This window comes from Calliphora vicina, chromosome 4 (genome assembly GCF_958450345.1).
Source record: "Calliphora vicina chromosome 4, idCalVici1.1, whole genome shotgun sequence".
Classification (NCBI taxonomy): domain Eukaryota; kingdom Metazoa; phylum Arthropoda; class Insecta; order Diptera; family Calliphoridae; genus Calliphora; species Calliphora vicina.
The window spans coordinates 69831481-69852442 of record NC_088783.1 but is presented as its reverse complement, the minus strand read 5'-3'; the positions used below and the strand labels follow the sequence as shown (position 1 = coordinate 69852442).

Here is a 20962-nt window from a genome sequence, read left to right as displayed (position 1 = left end):
ATGGATGATTTACATACATTGAAAAATGTTCCTGTCAAAACAAGCAAATATTAAAAACTAAACAACCACCAAAAAAATTTGATTTGACGATGTAAAAGCAGAATAACAAAAAAATACACAAACAAAAATATTAGTAGGTATTTATTTATTGATTGACTGTATGTTTTTAAACAATCAAAATTCTTTTAACGGGTATTTTAATAATAATAACGTCAAAAATCTTACCAGACTCGTTATTTCCTGCAACGTTGCAAATTGACCTCACAAACCAATCTGGCCACATTCAACTTTTTTCTCGTTCTCTTTCTTATCGGCAGTTCGTTAGAAAAAAAACAGACAGAAAATATACAAAAAAAAGTTTGTTATTTCCAATTCGACTCATTCGTTATAATTTGCTCGACTGCCATGTTTTACAATCGCGATTCAGTGAAATCAATCGCGTATAATTAAAGAAAACTTTTAATTTTTTTTGTTTAAAAGGTAATTATTAATTTGAAAACTCTAATAAAATGTGAAAATTTAAATGACTGTCAATAGATGTAACCAATAATTTAAATAAATATGAAAATAATTTGCAAGAAAAACAACGAAAATGAAAGCAAGGTTTCTGTGGTATGTGAAAAAATTAGGTGGAAAAAAATTTTCACCTTTTTGTATTGTACGTACAAAAAAATGTACAACATGCATACACATACAGAGTTTTTTTTGCAAGTTTGTGATGAAGTTTTAGAATAGAAAAAAATGTGAAAGAAGTATAAAGTAACAAATTAAAATGGAAAATATGGTGTTTAGTGTTATAATAAATTAATTTGTATAAGATTTATTTGTTTATGAAGTTGTATATTTTGCTTATTTTTGGTATTTTTTTGTGTGTTATAAGTACAAGGTTATTGCACGGTGGCCGCTTTTGTATTTTTTTCTCTCTGGCTCTCTCGGTGTTTTTGGGTGTTATTCGTTGCTCTCTCTCAAAGAAGAGCGAGTACAAAATGAATAAAGTCAAACAAGCGATTTGCGATAAAAACCAACAAATATTCAAAAAGCACTAAAACAGTTCTTAAAGCACTGCGTTGTCAATATACAGTTTTCTGCATTATGTTTTGGTACCCTCTTCGTACAAAGTTGTATTTTGTACTGCTTTTCCACGACTGGAAGAGTGAATCGGACGCGCAAGGAAATTCATGTTTGATCAAACACCCCTATCTAAATTACATGGCGTGTTTGACAAACACTATTAAGCAGGGATTTTTACTCGTCGGACAGGTAAGGATTACACATGACTCGTTGTTCGACGGTTTGAAGATGTTTTCTGCGACAGAATTTGTTTCACAAAAATCAAAAAAAGCAGCGAAACGCCTCTTTAATAAAAAAGAGGATGAAGAAGATAAAACAAAAAATTGAAATAGAAAATGAAATGAAGTTATATTTGAAATATGCAAAGTGTGGAAAAAAACAAATGAAAATAAACTTTAATTAAATATTTTAATAAATTTGAAAAATAAGTTCAAATATAAATTTATGTATTTAATTTTGTTGGTTTGCTCTTTGTATTAAAAAAAGCTTTTTTATTATATTTTAAAGGTGTCTCTTGTTGATATTTAATGATGATGATGATGTTTGTGGTATGTTTGGAATTTCATGAAATTCCATTAAAAAGTCGTCAGCTGCATTAGCAATAAAATATTTCAAGCTTCTTTTTATGTTGTTGCTTTCGTGTGCGTGCCCATTTGACCGCCTCCCTCCCCCCGTTCGCCGATAAACCCTTCCATCGAAATAGTTGAAATTTATTAAAACGTCTGATTTGCTGTCATCTTTTATTAAAAACTAGTTTTTTTTAAGCAAATCATTAAAAAATCTTGAATTTTTAAAGATTTCTTTTAAATAAATATTAACAATATATTTATACACACACAGTGATACAAGAATAATGTTTTGGAAGAGTGGAAGTTATGACAGGTTGGCAGTATTGCATATTAAGGTTTTAAGATTCGATTTTTAAATGTATTATATAGAATATAGTAACCTAAAAATTGCCCATAATACCAATATTCCTTTTTAGGATTTAGTTTCTTTTTAATATAAGTTCTTTGGGTTTGTATGGCAAGACAAAATCTTAAAATTTATAATCCATTTCAGAACATACGTCTACCAAATTTCATAGTTAAAAATAGTATTTAACCCGCCAGATTCAAATTACGTTGATCATATTATTGAAGACATTTGGTCAATTCACAAGGTCTCCTATCATGTCATACTTCAAAGTAGTTTTAAATACCTTTCAAGCAAAAAATGTCCTAAAATAATATTACTCTGTATGATATGTTTATTGTGTTATCGTAATCAACCAGCAGAGACCGAGCTGTGCCGCCGAGTCTTGAAATAATAGGATATTATGTCAGTATGACTGATAGGAGACCTTGTGAATTGACCAATTATGTCTTAAAAAATTATAGATTTCCTGAAAATGAATCTCTGTCCTGCTTTGGTTTAATTAACCAATTTCTTATCAGCCTCCTCCTAGAATTGTTCTGTGAATTGTAAAAACATGTTCTGAAAAATATTAGGAAGATAGGATTAACTGGCGCCGTAACTTGAAAAAAATATTTTTTTTTAAATTTACCTTAAATGATTATTTTTACATTTTTACATAAAAGACAATCATTTCAAAATAGGGAAAATTACACTCTGATTTTTTTACATTTTAAAAAACAAACAAGAAAAAAAATTCAAAAAAAAGTTGTATTTTTTTGTGGAATTTTGTTCATGTTTTTGTTGTGTAAAAGTGTAAAAAAATCAGAGTGTAATTTTCCTTTTTTTTGAAATGAATAACCATAGAGAAAACACATAGAGCTGAAACTCTCCTGTCAAAGGCCTAACTCAGTTGTCAAAAACCTAAGTGGTTAGAATGTATTAGTAAAAAAACTATGTGAAAACAAAAACAACACTCGTATTTGTAACTTTTTTGAGTAATTTGTTTGTTTGATTTTTTTTCGAGTTTCCGCTCTATGTTCTCTATATGAATAACCTTAATAATAATTTATTAAAAACTTTCAAAGTTATTTCAGACCATAAACCCCAATAAGCATTTTTACTGAAATTCAAGTATAAAACAAGTGTAATTCCAGCCTTGAGAAAAGTGTCAAGAAATTGAATTAATACCATCCTCCAGTGAAAAGGAAACAAAAAATATATTTTTTAAAATATGTATGTTTCAAGTTTAAAACGTAATTGCACTTGTATTCAGGGAAAATTCCAATATAATATTCAAGCGCTTGAATTTTTAGGTCTTTAATGCTTATTGGGACTGGTCTCAGACCACTTAAATAAGAAATTTATGAACAAAATTAACAAATTTTGAGAAATATACTAACTAATGTATATTTTTACTTAAATATATCCGTAATTACTGGAATATGACAAAAGTCTTCATTGGATAACTTTAACCTATTCGCAGATACTCAATAAGCATTTCTACTGGAATTCAAGTTGAAAACAAGTGTAATTCAAGTCTTGAATTACAGTATCAAGCAATTGAATTAAAGTTGTATTACCCTTTGTAGGTATCAATAGTATTCTTCAGTAAAAAGGTAATATAAATTCAAGCCATATGTTTTTGTTTGAAAAATATTTAATTTTTTCAAATATTTTTCAAGTTTAAAACAAGATTACATTTGCATTCAATTCAAATTCCAACAAAATGTTCAAGTGCTTGATTTTTTGGGGGTTTGGTGCTTATTCTGATGTTTTTTGTTTGAAAAATATTTAATTTCATTCATGTCAAATTCCAAAAAAAATTTCAAGTGCATGCATTTTTGTGGCATTGCTGCTTATTGGATTCAAATTCCTTTAACCCCAATAAGCATTTTGGCTGATCTTAGTTAAAAACAAGTGTAATTCCCGCCTTGAGAACAGTGTCAAGCAATTGAATTATAGTTGTATTAAACTTTATATCAATAGTATTCTCCAGTGAAAAGGAAACACAAAATCAAGCGACATGTTTTTTGTTTGAAAAATATAAATTTTTTAAAAATTTTTTCGCGTTTAAAACGTAATTTCACTTGTATTCAGGGAAAATTCCACCATAATTACTGGAATATGATAAAAGTCTTCATTGGATAACTTTAACCTATTCGCAGATATGCTCAAACGATTTTTCAACATATTCAAAATTCTAATTTTAAAAATTTGTTAAACAAAGTTGAAATTTCGCAGCTGTCTAAAAATTTGAGTGATCGTGTAGTTTGATAAAAAGAACCATAATTGATCAAAAACTATAATAGTAGATGCCTATAATAATATTTATTGAGAAAGGAACATTAGGTAAATAGCTTTCATATTTTGAATTCTGATGAATGAAATTTATGTTTCCATGAAATACTCATTTCGGTCGAAGGGAAAATTGCTATCGTGATATTCCCATGATATTTTCATTCACAATAGTTGATTTTGGTCGTAACAGCTGTTTATTGTTTACAAAATTCCATCTAAAAATTGCAAAACATGGGGAATTTTATCACATGAACAAAGTGCATGAACGAAAAATGCGAAAAGGGAACATATTCCATGTGAAATATTGATTCGCGATAGTGGTGAATATTTTGATATATGTATTTATCCTATTTTAATACAAATGCCGTTTTAAGACTGACCTACACTGAGTAAATGAGCAAAACTATTTTTCTTTTAAAATTTAAAAAAAAAAAATAATTTTCGTGAGTGATTTTCGGCCCATATATGGGAGCTATGAGCAATTATGGATCCATCGCCATGAGATTAGGCCATGTGATTTATTTCTATATAAAACTTATTATTGTTAAATTATATTTGGATTCCAACATATTTAAGAGATTTATGTTCGTTAAAGTGATTTTAGGAAGTCGGCTTTATATGGGATCTATGCCATTTTTGGGCGTTACAAAGATCAGCACATCAAACAATCGTTCGTGTTATCAGCCGTCTTGACGATGTCAATTGGCTGCCTCGGAGCTGCGATTTGACCCCCGATGCTAGCCAATAATCCCTTAAGGCTAATATCGTCCAAGCCATTCTTGCGATAGAATCAGAAAAGTCTTGGAAAATTGGACTGGCAGTAGAGTATTCAAAACCGAAACTGAAAACCGGTCAACCGGTTTTTTCATCTTTGTAAACTCCACCGGTTTCGGTTTTTTTAACTTATCGATTTTTTGACAAATCGGTTTTTGTAAGACGGTTAACCGGTTTTAATGAAATATATTTTCTAAAACATATTTATGAAAAACTTTGATACCATTTTTAAAAATATTGATTTATTTTATAGAAAATTCTACCATTTGACAAAATTTCGTAATATACGCTAAAAACGATAAATTTCCATTAAATAAAAATTTAATATAAACACGTTAACCGGCTTTTTTGAAGACAAAAACCGAAACCGCTTAACTGGTTTTTTTAAAAGACAATGATCGAAACCGGTTTTTTTAAAAACATACTATTTCGGTTAAACCGGAAACCGGTTTTTTTAAATTTGACGGTTTTTTTGGACACTCTAACTGGCAGGCAAAGCTACTGTATGCTTTATGCAATATTCGGTCAAAGTATTCTTTAAGATAAATATTTAAAAAAATTATACTTCAAAATAAAAATTTTAAATATTTTTAGGGAAACAAAATTAATTTTCTTTTATCCAGTTGTTTTTTCCATTTTTAGGAAAAAAATTTTTTTTTTCGAATTGTTTTTTAAAACTTTTTTTTTAAATTTTTAATTTTTTTCTTTTTTAAATTTGAAATTTTTTTTTTTTTAATAGGTTTTTAGCGAAAAAAACTTGGTAAAAAAAATCGGTTTGAAAAATTTCGATTTTGACCCATTGTCCAATTTACTATGGTCTTATATACGTCGTTGGAAAGATTTTTGAAATGTCTATCACTAGATATCAATATTGTTTATGCCAAAGTAATCAAGATATAGATACAAATTGAGTTAGTTATGATTATATCTCAGTCATTTGCGAGCCGATTTTAAAAATCATCTAGGTGATATATTGATGTACCAATCATGTATGTAAGTTATTTGGGGTCATCGGAAAGTTGATTTCAATAGACAGACTGACCTGGCTATATCCACTCCGCTATCTATAACGATCCAGAAAATATAGGTATATAGGGTAATTACATTTTTAATTCGACCCAGGTTGAATTTTTTCCAACCTTAATTTTATTTAAATTCAAGGTATACTACATTATAATCATAAATGCGGATTTTATGGCTTATAAACCAGACCCATATCGTATATGATTCATATTTTAAAGACCTCTAAACTTGGACATCTCCGAAATTTTTTTTGAAAAATTAGCAATGTTCAGGTTAGATTTAACTTTGGATCGCGTCATTCGAATTTAACGAATTTTGTGTATATGCTACACACAGGCTAAACTTAAGACTCATACTCAACTCAGATACTTCTTAACAGCAGATCCCTTAAATGTACAAAGCACCTTAACAATTACTCGAAATTTATTAATTTTATTACCCATTTAAAATTACTCTTAGTACCTATTTTAGTTACAAATATTAATCAATGGTAAAAATATTTCTTTACTTTGATTGCGATTGGCATACTTCCCCTATTATTATAACAACTTCTTTCAAGTAATAATTTTAACCCAATTTTCTGCTATTCTCTCTCATTCTTAATTCTTATACATAATTTATACTTTCATGATTTTTTGGGTTTATTATTTGATTGTGTATATTTGTACATGCACACATAAATTTTGTTTCTTGCTTAATTCGCTATTATCTTTTATGTTTTTATTTTGTTGACATTTCTAAAATTCCTTTCAAGGTCTTTTACCTCTTATGCTATTTTGTCTTTTAGCTATTTGTGTTCTTCTTTTTCGTAATTTTCATCTTTCTTTTACAACTAATCCGAAATTAATATTAGAAACAAAAACTCTCTCTTCATGCATTTTCCTTTTTTTTACATACAATCGGTTTGAGTGTGTGTTCGTTCAGTGATCTGACATCTGGATTTTCCCTTTTGATGCATTCTTTTTGTTATTGTTTTGGATTTGTTTTGTTGTTGTTTTTTTTTGGCACACGTCATTATGCTATTAAAATAGGAAATTTATACTTTTTGGCAGATGTCATCATCATCTTGTATGTTGTTGTTGTCACTTTTTACAGTTTTCTTGTAAGTACCATGTTGTTTTTCTAAACACACAAGTAAGCAAAGACACCTTATAGCGCCTGTGTTTTCTATGTATTTTTTATTTTTGTAATTTTTGTCACTAATCGGGTTTACAAGACAAAATGTTACGCTTGTGAGCTCTAATTTCAGGGGACATGCCTTCGTGATTAAGAATTGCATTTTATGGCATAATAAATATTATTTTTTGTGTGTAAAATTATATGTATTGGCATTTTCTAATTTGCATTTGCAAAGTACCTATAAGTAGACTCGTTCTATATATTTTATTTAGAAATTTGTTTTAATGAATCGTTTTTGTATTATTTTATTGAGTGTATGACTTAAAAATGCGGGATTTTATCAAATTTTGAAACATTTGTACAATATAAATTTATTGAAAGTATTGGCCATGAGCTTTTCCCATTTTTCTGGCAACATTTGGATTCCGCGCCAAAATAGCTGCTCATCTTTTGAGGCTAATAACGAATCAAACAAATTTCGGATACTCAGTTCTCAAGTAACGCGTATCCGGGAGAGAGTGTTCTGCAAGGTCTTGACTATAAGGCGTGTGAAACTAAATTTTCCAACCACTTTTTTCTAAATAGTTTTTAACAGGTATTGCAACATGTGACCGAGCGTTGTCATGATATATTACGATTTCATGTCTGGCCGCATATTCTGGGCCGATACAGGGGGTTACTGCGTAACTCAATCCGAAAACGGAAATGTTTGAAATTGTGTACTAAATACATTGTAATTCGAAACAATTTCCTTTCGAATCGAATTAGGGAGTAACCCTCCAGGTTTCCTGTAATTTTCTGACCAGATTTTAGCAACTTATAATAGATAGTCCCTCTTTGGTCCCACCAAATAGAGAGCATTACCTTAGCGCCATGCATATTTGACTTTGGTGTCGATTCGGCCGGGCTTCTTGCTATTTTTGAGATAAAAACTAGGTAAATCTGGCGCTTTTGTTCCTGCCAGTCCAAAAATCCCGGCTTTTCTGTAGGTTTGAATGTCACGTCATCTCATTAAGACACAGTCGGCTTTCATGAACCAATCTAGATGTCGAGTATACACCAGAAAGAGATTTAATCGCAAGTTTACTGTCGGTAGATATCCTGATATTCTCACCGCATATCCTGCAGTACCTCAGCCAGTAGAGGAATACTGAGTCCCACTTATTCTGTCATTGTCCGGCCTGGGCCAACATGAGACAGTGTAAACTTGAAACCCCTTCCTTTCATGCCTAGATGAGCTGTCGAGGGCGAATCTTAGATACATTAATTCGTTTATCAGATATTCTGATTGGTTTAATAAGGAAACAACGAGTGTATATTGAGAGATCTGATGTTTACTTAGTGGGTATCATAATGGGATTTTGGGTGGACATACGTGAGCTGTTTGAAGATTGGTTGCCCGTGGAACCTCACCTAACCTAGATCCAGCTGTAGAGATCTGGAGCTCCTATCACCTATCCGACTGTGCCCGATAAAGAAAATCTCCTGCATTGGGTGTGATTTGTCTGTGCAGTAATCAATATTCACAGAAATGTTAGTGACACACTCAAAATGATCGGATGGCAAGTATCCTGTCGTATAGTTATTTTGTGTTCCTTGTGTTAATATTCCAGGTCCTGCCTATTGTCCTTCTTTATGCTGCCTTTGGTGTATTCGCTTGGTTGTATGGGATTTACGACTGTTTCGAGACCAGAAAACTTCTATCCTCTGAGTTTCATCCATTAACATGTACTTTTTAAAGACTTCACACAAAGAAAATTGGAAACAGGCACAGCAATATTATACCCTTACGCAACAGTTTTACACATCCAGAATCAAATTCCACAAGCAAGAAACGGCATGGTGCCAAAGGAGTGGCCATCGAACCTCTCTTTGCGAAGTGCCTCGATTCGATGCTCTTATGGGGGCTTCTACTCTTAAAAGAGCCCACATAAAACTTAGGTGGCGGATTTTCATGCATTTATTATTGGAAATATGCGCCTAAAATATGCTTCAAAAAAATCAGAATATGACCTAAAAATTTAAAAAATATGCACTTATATTTTTGTGCAGAAACATATAATAATTAAGTATGGATTTCGAAATGTCCAAAAAATACACAACACTGTTGCCAGCAGTTAGAAGTCTTTAAATTATACCAGGAATTAAACAATTAAAGTTTTAAAACTATTTTTAAAATAACTTTTCTTCTGAAAAAACGATTTATATTTATATTAATTGTAATATCTTGGTATGCATACTTGTTTAAAGCCATAGCTTCTATATTGTGACTTTCCTTTTACAATCATCAATATTTTGATCGTACTGTAAAGTAGCATCCAACCTTAATTTTTATCTCGTAATAAAACAGCAATTAAGCAATTAGTAAATGTATCCCTTATAGACGGAAATTGTTAATAATGTCTGATCACTTGGCTGACTCCAATTTATATATTTTGGGTCATTTGACGTGCTATTTGTAATGCAGAGAGAAGTCAATTGGTTACTTTATACATCCCATGTAATCTAGCATTAAGACAATTGTCACTTAAGTGTCTCTATGTAATCTATAGTGTAGGGACTTTAAACGTTAATTGTGTAGTGCATTTGTCTCTAAGTTATCCAAAATCACTAGTTTACGACAGTATCGTAGAACTGCTTGGAAATGACTGTCAGGAGCGTTTACTGTGTGAAGTTACAAAATCTTTCGATAACGAAATCTCTTATAAATCGAATTATAATAAACAGTATCGTAGAACTGCTTGGAAATGACTGTCAGGAGCGTTTACTGTGTGAAGTTACAAAATCTTTCGATAACGAAATCTCTTATAAATCGAATTTGCAATGAAAACAAATATGAATGTTTTCGACACTTTTAATGAATTTTTGATACTTAAAAAACTAAACTTTTTTGAAGAAAAATGTTTTGAAATTATAATTTTCAATTACTGATAGATAAATGAAGAACTTAATGCCAGTTTCTCGATGTCGAAAGAAGTTAGTCGATAAAATTTACTGCTATTTCTATAACAAATTCGACAAAAAAAATTTTGTCGAACAATGTATTGCCCATTAACGACAAAAAAAATTATATTTTTATTAAAAATTGGCATAATATGCATATAAATATGCATTTTCAAATAAAATATAACAAAATATGCATTATCAATAAAATATGCAAAAACATGCACTAACAAATCGATGCCATTTTGCAGCAAAATGTGCGATTCGGATAGATAATTAGTCTACACTGTATTTGGACGTTCGAGAAAAAACATGCATTTTCATATAAATCCGCCCCTAGTAATGGCTCTATTCGTCAAAAGTCTCTCTAACCTCCATTAACACGAAGTCTGGTTATGCCTTAACTAATAGTTATGTCGGTTAAAATTATTTTTTATGAAAACTGTTAGTTAAAACATAAGCATACTTCGTGTTACTGGGGGTAAGAAGTTAACGATTGACTGGTTAATATACAGTATCTACAAAACCATAAAGATTGGCCTTGAATTCATGCCCTCTGTGCTCAAATGAATTTTCCACGTATCATATAAGCGAATGTAGCGCAGTCTCAACTGATTTTACCCAAACAATTCTATAACTTTAAACATCATGTTTTCGATTTTTTTTTAAATAATTGGACTGCTGCCAATTAATTTATTTAATTTACATCGAGTAACAGTTCTAATATCAGATGTCGTAATTTAGACATATGTAGGGTGGCTTACGTACTATGCAACTGATAATCCGGAGTATATCCCATATGTATCAAGGTTGCTGGTAGTATTAACCTGGCACTGGGCGTTAGGTAAGCATGCGAATCTCCTGGGACTCCCTTTTAACGACCATTGCCGTAGCTGTAAGTATATGGGAAAAAGGGGAAACGATTTTCCACATTCTCTGTGAATGCCCAGCCCTGAGTACAACTACATATTGACCAACATTGGTGAGGTAGCCGTGTCTAAACTTAATGACCTACTGAGATATCTCACGGCTACATGTTGGGTCTAGCAAACTCAACATCGTTTACGATGAAAACGACATTACATCTTACGAGTGGTGTGGTCTTGTCAAAACGGATTCCCTCTACTTGATTGTTCGCACGCAGTGAACTACCATGTAAACCAACAAACCAATCAGTTCGATGATATAGTTGTAATATTTACACAGCAGTCAACAGTTCTTTCACGGGAAAACAAATTTCGATTGATACCGATGTCGCTGTGTATATCCAGTTGTTGTGGGAACTAGGACCAGTTCGTAGAGCCCGACGCAATATTCTGTTTCGAAACCGACTACACCTCGACTACATTTCTACGATCTGTATAAACGAGTTAACCCTAATGTTCATCTACATATGTTTATCTTTGAAACAACCCTCGTAATTTCACCGTTTAATAATTTTCTTTCTCAATATTTTGATTTGAAAACAAAACCTACTCTCTCTTCCTACAGAATGCTGTGAATGTTGTTGTAATCATTAATATTTTTTTTTTCAAATTACCATAAACTAATAATACAGGTGTAGTTGATAATTTTGTATCCCCTCTTTACTACAATTTCACAATACAAGACAAACTTTAATAAGAAAAAATTGAAAAACAACACTAAATTTACTATTATACCAAAGATTACAGATATGTTGATAGTTCATCATGGTGGAGAAGATGAATCAGAAGAAGAAAAAGACAAAATAAAAAATAGTTACAACAAATATCTACTATATAAATTAAATTTGTATTTGTAGGTTTAACTTTATATGAAGTTTTGAGTTGTTGTTATCTTAGCATGTTTTCTCTTCCCAAAAAAACAAAAACAATAAACTACAATTATTCAGCAACAACGACGAGTACTTCCTATAGACGACACAGCCAACCATCACATCAATATTTGTGAACGGAGCGATTGTATGTGATGATAAATGTGGCGGTCTTTTGTTTTGGTATCATTTTATAATTTTACTTTTTTTTAGTGCGCTTTGATTTTATTCTTCTTCCAACCATGTTTTTTATACTCTTGGTCTTCTTCTTTTCACCTACTTCGTTCGTGTATTGGTTGTTGGGTCGGTCGTTCGTCTTGGTTTCTGATTACTTTTGTATGTGGTAAGAAGAAGAAGAAGCAAAGATACTTCTCTTTTATTACGGTTTGTTTTGATTTTTGTTTTTGTGGAGATGTGCAATATTGCGCGCGCATTTTTGTTGTGTTGTTTTATCTCAGCACAAAGAAATGTGGACACGGAGAGACCACAAGAAGAAGTAAAATAAAAAAAAACATGTAGGATGATGTATAAATATTTAAGTACGTGTACATACTCGTATATTTACTATATTGCAGGCAGAGTAATTTAATAATTTAACTGCACATGTAAATATGAACAGTGCATACATTTTTTAGGGTTAGTAGAGTGGCCATATACTGTAGTAGGAACAGAGATCTAGGGTTGTTATTAGAATTTAGTTTGTGTCAAAACAGATTCAAATTGTTAAAAGAAATATAAAAACTAAATGTTCCTCAACAAGCTAATAAAAAGGTTAGGTTAACAATATGAACGTAAAATGAAGAAATATTTACACAATTTTCTTTATTCCTTAGCTATTCCTCATCATTAAAGATTCTACTTTTTCCATCTCTTGAGTTTTTTTTATCTAAATTCCTTTGCACATTACTGGCAACTTTTTGCAATACTACTAATATTTTTCACAGTTTTGAAATATTTTGTCTTGTGTTTGCAATTTTTTTTTATATTTTCGCTTTCGACTTTATGATGCAACTTGTAAAGAAAAAATAAAACATTCATGTAAAATATGACTACTACTGGTAGTAGTAGTTGGCAGTCAAACAACTGACAAGGCAAGTGAGTCTCTCTCTTGTTGCACTGCTCCCTTGTTATTTGCAAACAAACTCGTGTACATTTGCTTCCTCTAAAAAAATGTGATTTTGAAAATATTTATGATTTTTTTTGTTGTTTGTTTTTCATTGCAAACTCATAGATAAATGTGACATCTTAGAGATTGCATGCATTTTCATTTTGCTCTTCTCTTACTTCCATGTTAATGCTCGTATAAAGATGCCAGACTCGTGTAATTTGTGGTTTTAAAGGGATGTGGATTACAAGTTGTAACAAAATCCTCAAAAAATTTTGCAATTTAAATTTAGTTGCTAGAACTTTTTCAACTTCAGCAATTGGGAGCCTGCAAACCATTTTTTTTGGGTTATTAATAAAATAGGGAAAGGCTGAATTTATGACTTACCATTAGTTCCCTACTTTATATTTACATTTAGTCGGTAAGGTTTAATTTGCAGCCGTCGAAGCATAGCTCTTTAGGGTCCAATCATAGGTCCTGTTGTGATACGTTGTGTCCAGCGCTCCAATTTTCTAATGTTTCATGGTCGCCCACATTCTCTAGCGATACAGTCATTCTGATAAAAGTGTGTTTCTAATCTTAATCACCAATAGACAAGAAGAGAGAACATATATTTCCCCATCATTACAGCTTCTACAGAAGTCGTAAGGGATTCTCAATATTTTTGAGCATGTAAACGTAGAAGCCAGTAATAAAGTTTCTTAGACACTAGGCAGATTTATCGCAAATCGTGTCCTCTTTATATCCATAATGGACCAGATTTGTCTGATATTGCAATTGCGCTTGTGTGTAATCAGTTGTTATTACCTCAAGAGAGGAATGTCAATTTCACGTCTGAATTCGTTTGAATTTATGAAATTTACGAAAGTAACCTATTAACGTATCGCTATCTCCTCTAGGGTCATTCGGCATTCATGTACAATTTTCGGTGTAATGTACACATTCTCTAGGGATCAAGTGATCGCTTTGATATCGGTAAATATCTGGATATCCCCGTTTAATGTCCTTTTCATGTAAAGTATTAGCATAAAATATCTTCATCAAAAATGCTCAAATATAGATTCTCACTACAAATAAATAAAAAAAATCGCAAAATTGCCACCTGGCGAACCTGGTGTGGGTTGTCGTCCCATATACCACAATGTTGCTTGTTAAAATAGTCATTCATCCAAAAATGTGCCTCGCTAAAAATGCAAAATGCAGGCAACGTTTCGTTTAACTTGAAGCCGTGATTTTGACAGTGACTGAACATTGTCGCCACAGGCTGTCAAAACAGCCTTTTATTGGTAAACCCTTTATAAACTTTGGATTTGTAGTGGTCTCCAAAATTTATCTTAAACACCAGGATAAATAATGAAGTATAGGAATTCATTTAAATAAAACAGTTATTTGCAGATCGTTTAAATGCGGCAGTAACGCGATGTTCCTTAGGTTAGGTTGTCAGGCAGCCGCATAGTGGAGACAGGAAAGAGAGCAGATTACCTGAAATTGTGCACATGAGAATATTAAACACCAGTCAATTGATGTATATTAGGTCTCTCCGTGGAGATTTCCGTGTCTGGCCTGATTAGCCAATTGCTATTCCTGATAAAGGGTCCCTTTGTGTTACCTGAAATTGTGCAGAGGAGAATATTAACCACTAATTGATCGATATTATGTCTCTCCGTGGAGATTCCAGTGTCTGGCTTGATTAGCCAATTGCTATTCCTGATAAAGGGACCCTTTGTGTCACCTGAAAATGTGGAGAGGAGAATATTAAGCACCAGTCAATTGAGGGTTATTAGGTCTCTCCGTGGAGATTTCCGTGTCTGGCCTGATTAGCCAATTGCTATTCCTGATAAAGGGTCCCTTTGTGTTACCTGAAATTGTGCAGAGAATATTAACCACTAGTCAATTGATCGATATTATGTCTCTCCGTGGAGATTCCAGTGTCTGGCTTGATTAGCCAATTGCTATTCCTGATAAAGGGACCCTTTGTGTCACCTGAAAATGTGGAGAGGAGAATATTAAGCACCAGTCAATTGAGGGTTATTAGGTTTCTCCGTGGAGATTCCCGTGGCTGGCCTGATTGAAAATTGCTATTCCTGATAAAGGGTCCCTTTGTGTTACCTGAAATTGTGCAGAGGAGAATATTAAACTCTAGACAATTGACGGATATTAGGTCTCTCCGTGAAGATTCCCGTGGCTGGCCTGATTAGGCAATTGCTATTTCTGATAAAGGGACCCTTTTTGTCACCTGAAAATGTGGAGATGAGAATATTAAGCACCAGTCAATTGACGGATATTAGGTATCTCAGTGCTGGAGATTCCCGTGGCTGGCCTGTTTAGACAATTGCTATTCCTGATAAAGGCATTGATGTACTCTAACTTCATGTCCGAAAACTCAGAAAGACTATTTAGGGAACGATGTCCTACAAACCTTGTGCGTAGATCTCCTAATGCCGGAAATGACAAAGAAGATGAAAAATGGTCTCTTCCTCCTTTTCATCTTGATAACTTCTACAGAAGTCGTTATAGTGCAAGCCAAGCCACCTCGCTTGGTTGCCAAATGTGCAGTGTCCGGTTATCACCGCCACTACATAACTGAATTGTGAACGTGACAGGCCAAGAAGATAGTATGTTGCCCGCCCACGGTTTAGTCGGGGCCATATCATTCTGGTTATCGTACAGGTGTGTTCACATCCTCATGTTGTTTGCTGAAGCTCATAATAAAAGTTACTAATTTATAGTTTGCAATTAGATAACGGAAACCCGCATTGGAAGTCTATATCTCCGTCAGGTATCATGGCGGCTTTTTCGCCAAAACATAAGCAACACAGTTTTCCGTAATATCTCCGTGTCACCATCCTGTTTAAGGATGCCCGGCATTCCTAGACTAAGTTTGATGTTGTGCACACACCTGTCAGAGATTTTATTGCGGTCTGACTGTTAGTATATATACGAATATCCCTGCCTGATATCCTGTTATAACAGAGCAAGTTAGGCGCCCCTTTAATGGCCCATATTTAAGCTTGAATAATGCTACATTCATTCGGAATTCTAAAAGATAGCTTGATTTCGAATTCCTGAAAATAGACATCGACGTCTCGATCTCCCTTCCCTAATTTAAAATCCCTATTTTCTAGCACAAGAACATTAATAAGTTACAGTTATTGGTACTTTATTGTCACTAATATAAATATGTAAATATAAACAAGGTATTCCAAATAATTTACCCTCATAGAATCGGCGAAATATTTTAAAATATCGCCAAGAAAAATCCATGTCCCCAAACGCCTCAAAAAACTTATTAAATTTCCAACTTTGGGGACAAATCCCCAAGTCTGGCAATTCTCAAACACACAAACTGCACTCTCTTTCTCACACTCAAAACTAAACGGCCTTTATTAGAGCAGCAACAATCGCTACTAACACCCAGTAAACAACACAAAACGAAAACTACCGACCGACCGAGCAACCAACCAACCCACTGTACTCGTTGTTGTATGTTGGCCTTTGAATTTTGTTGTTGTCTTTATGATTTTTGTTGCATCGTTGATGGTGTTTCCTTTCTTCTGCTACAACTCGGTGTCGCCGACAACAACAGGGACTTTCCAGTTTTGAGCAAAAGTTTTGATTTTTTACTCATGATGTTGTGTTATTTTTTCCTCTTTAGCTTTTAATTTTTTGCATTGTATCTTTATTATTGTTTTCTGTTGTTGTTGGCAAAATTCGTGCGTTGTTGTATTGTTTTTGTTTTTTGTTTTATTTTACGAGGGATTTAAAGTTTCTCTTATTTGTGTATTTTGTTTTTAAATTTCATTAAATCGCAGTTGTGTTAAGACGTTGTCAAATGCTTAAAAATAAATAACAAGAAATAAACAATAATAAATAATTTGCAAATTGTGTAGTGATTAACATTTTATTTTAGCAAACAACGTTTAAATAAACAAATATTTAAATAAAATAACTATTTTTCTAAAATCTACCTATAAAAAACAAACTACTATTTTTCTCCTTCAGTTACCAAAAAGGTGAAAATTTAAATAAAATAAATAAATTAATAAATTATGTATCTATTTACATTTTTTAATTATTTACTAAACTCTTGGAATTTTTGTGTGATTATTTACGTTTTGTTTGTTTATTTTATTTTCAACAGCAGTTTTTTATTTTTTGCAAAAAAAATTGTGAAATTAATTTCATTCATGGCCAGTTAAATTGCTTTGTTTATGTCGTTGTTTTTGTGTCATATGTTTTGGTTTTTGTTTTTTTTGTTTGTGTACATATTACTAATTTTTCTATTTTGTTTATTACATTTCAAATATTTGCGTTGTTTATATATTTGTTTTGCAAAATATATAAGTTTTGTTTCCATTTAGTTGAAAAATAAATAAAGAAAGAAAGAAATAAATGCAAGAAATACGCAGCAACAACAAAATAAGTTGCCAGATTTACATAAGAAGTATTTAGAGAAAAACGGATGATAGGAAAATTATTAAATAAAAGGTTTAATATGGATGTTGTTTAACATCAAGATGGAAATTGAATAATATACGGGTTTCAAATAATGCTCTCAGTTAGCGAAAATCATCAAATACATTGTATATTGTGTGTATGACTTAAAAATGTATGATTTTTTCAAATTTTTGGCTTTTATTTTGAAACATTTCTGCAATATAAATTTATTCACAGCATTGGCCATTGTTAGCTAAGAAAGATGGGAATCGTTCTGGCAATATATGGATTCCGCGTCAAAAGAACTGCTCGTTTTTGAAGACCAAGAACGAATCGAGCCAATTTCGGATACTCTCATCTAGTGAGAGATCGTTCTGCATCGATTGAAACGTATAGAAGTCGAGCGGGACACGGTCTGGACTATAAAGCGGATGAGGCAAAACTTCCCAACCACTTCATTCTAAATACTTTTTAACAGGTATTGCAACATGTGGCTGAGCGTTGTCATAATGGAATAATACAGTTTCATTACTGGCCTCTTTCGGTCAATGTTCGCTTTAAACAGATCAGTTGCGTTCGGTACAGGATTCAAAATAGATAGGACCGCTTTTGCTCCCACCAAATACAGAGAATTACCTTAGCGCCATGGATATTTGACTTTGGTCGGGCTTCACATACGATCTCTTACGCTTTGGGTTATTGTAATGAATCCATTTTTATCGCAAGTAATGCTTCGGTGTAAAAATGATTTTCTTTTATAGCGTACAAGCATTATTTCGGACATGCAAACTCGTCTTTCAAGGTATCTCGGCTTCAATTCGTGTGGTATCCAATTTCCATGCCTTTGGATGAATGCTGGTCGCAAATATTTGGAAATTGCTGCTTGAGTAGCTTCCAATGATTTTGCAAGCTCTTGTTTAGTTTTACAACAATCTTCATGAAGTATTGCCTCCAATTCTTTGTCTTTTATACTTTTTTGGCTGGCCTAGTATCAAAATCACCACTTCTGAATTACACAAACCATCTCTCGTACGTTGAAATCGATGGAACACGTTCACCATAAGCTTTGGTGTGCAATCGGTGTCCTTTTTCGGCACTTTTTTTTTTCAAATTAAAGAAGTAAAGTAAAACTTCTCGCATATGACGATTCGTTGGTACAAAATTCCACATTTTTGAAGCAAAAAATAAAACGTTTACACTAGTTTCAATAACTAATGGAGAATAAATGACAAAGGAGTTAGGACTATTAATCCTTCGGCAAAAAATCCACACCAAACATAACGTCCTGCTGAAACTAAATGTCTTCTGCGACAATATCGTTCAATTCTGGTCAGAAGAAATTAGTTCATATCTTTAAGGGGCAGAAAATTCAGTGTACTTTAATTTGCGAAGCTACTGACCGTTCATGACCGTAAGTCTCACAAACGTGTTTATAGTGTACGTCGCGCATCCAGCATTTTGTAGCCTAAGCACAGGTGCATTAGAATTGGAAAAATGTCCGTAACTGCTTTCTGTTGGAAGTAGGTCGAAACATCGGACCCTATACATTTGATAACCCTCATTGGGGTCATGTAGAGCAAGGCTGGAGGAGACATAGATGTCTTCTTAACCCAGATATGCCGACGGCTTGAGCTTGATGATTTTAAAAGTACTTTTATATTATTTTGGAAGTAAATGAGAAATAAAAAACAGTACAATTAAAGTTTTTTAAAAATTTATTGAAAAAAGTGTTTTTTTAAGTCGTCCTATATATAGGACTTTGGGGTCACAACAAAAAAACTAAAACGCAATAATGAAACATTCATGCATATAACAATCAAGCTACTCTTCATAAATATAAATTCCAAAAAAATATAGTATTTATTAAATTGTAAATGTACAAAATTTTGATAAACGTGACGTATCCTGTAAACAAGAACAGTCGGCATATCTGGGTTAAGCTTTGTGTAAACAACTTGTTGAGGTGAACTGAAGGGCTGCACAAAATATCCTTCGGGTAACGCTGTTTTTTTTTTATTTTCGAATAATTTGATAACCTTTAAAGTTGTACGGAATATAATGGGAAGAAGCACAGACCTCTACTTGTTAATAATGGCTATATTTTGTTTTTAAACACTTTTCATGAAATTTAATACACTTTTGTATTCCTTTGAAATTTTTTTTTATGAAAAATCCTCTTTTGTAGGTGTGAAAAACTATTGAGTTGAATAGTAGGAATGATATAAAGTCATTGTGTGATGTTTATGTTGTCTTTGGAGTCTTCAAAAAGTCACTTCCTTGTGCCGATATATGAGAGCTCGCATTATCGAATAATTTTATTTTAAGCTTCAACTTCTGCTGCTAAACAATTGTAAGTAATCTGAATAATATCTTAATGTTAAGTGTTCACACAATGTTCGATCTGCTCTGATAATATCAGGCATCTCTGTATGCAATATAGAGACATTCGGTTTCAGGACACTACTGTGTGACAATATACCATGGTGTACCTGCTAACTGTATTTCAAATTCATTGTCCGTGTTCAGACGGATATGGACCAACTAATCGAAGTACCGCCCTCACATTGTAAGCCTAGGATTCACAGGAGAGTCTAACGGTTTCAGGACCCTTCAGGGTGTAAATGTACAATGGTATACCCTGTAACTGTATTGCGGAATCATTGGCTATGAGGGAAATTGTGTGCTCAGATCGATATCGAACTAGTAATCCAAGTATAGCTTTTATTTTTTTTAAGCTAAGAATGTGTCATAATCAAGATACCACTGTATTGCGGGAGCTAAAAGAGAAATTCTGCACTCATCGATCAATACCTCTCTAATTTTGCAAGCTAAGCGTGGATTATACTTCAATTTCTGGTGCCTGTGAAACTGGTATTTCAATCAGATACGGAATTTGGTAATAGCATGCACGGATATTAAATGTTCTCCTAAATATTTCTAGAAGTTGTAACAATAACGAAGAAAGGATAAGGGATGATCTAATACTTTTATTTATTTTACTAACATGTGGAAATAGTGAGATAGGGATTCTCTTTTATGAAACTTTTTCAGGTTTCACAAACCTGGACTTTAGATGATGGAGTTCGTTGTTCAACGAACTGGGGAATCAATTAGTGATATAACTAAAAACTATTTTTATTTATTTAACTACGTTGTGCATTCGTTCAGAGTTCTAAACGTTCAGGAAAAATAGTGAAACATGGTTTCTCTTTGTATTCATTTTCAGATTTCACAAACCTGGTCTTTAGATGGTGGACCAATGTGTGGCGTCAATAGGCAGTAAATGTCTGTCAATACTGCTAAATGACTCAATTTTCAATATTTCTTGAGGCCAATGAACGTAAGTCTGTCAAATTATGCGTTATTCGACACTAATAAATCGTTCAATCCAGTGCCCAAACCTTCCTGAATTTGAGGATAAGTGATCGTGCAACAACAATAGATTTTCAACGAAGTTCATATTTATAAACGAAACCAAAACTTCGAAACCGTTTTTGATC

At 32.6% G+C, this 20962-nt stretch overlaps 1 protein-coding gene across 2 annotated transcripts in view; it reads left to right on the top strand.

The window, feature by feature from the left end:
* Positions 1-324: 324 nt before the first annotated feature.
* The window catches only part of LOC135957257 (uncharacterized), a 99610-nt gene continuing 78972 nt past the window's right edge, over positions 325-20962 (top strand). Inside the window, exon 1 of one of the 2 annotated variants that reach the window (XM_065507973.1) lies at positions 325-480. The gene's annotated coding sequence lies outside the window, so the exon portion shown is untranslated. Of the gene's footprint in view, positions 481-16889; positions 17039-20962 lie in introns of those variants that run through there. The other variant, XM_065507974.1, reaches the window with a different exon arrangement.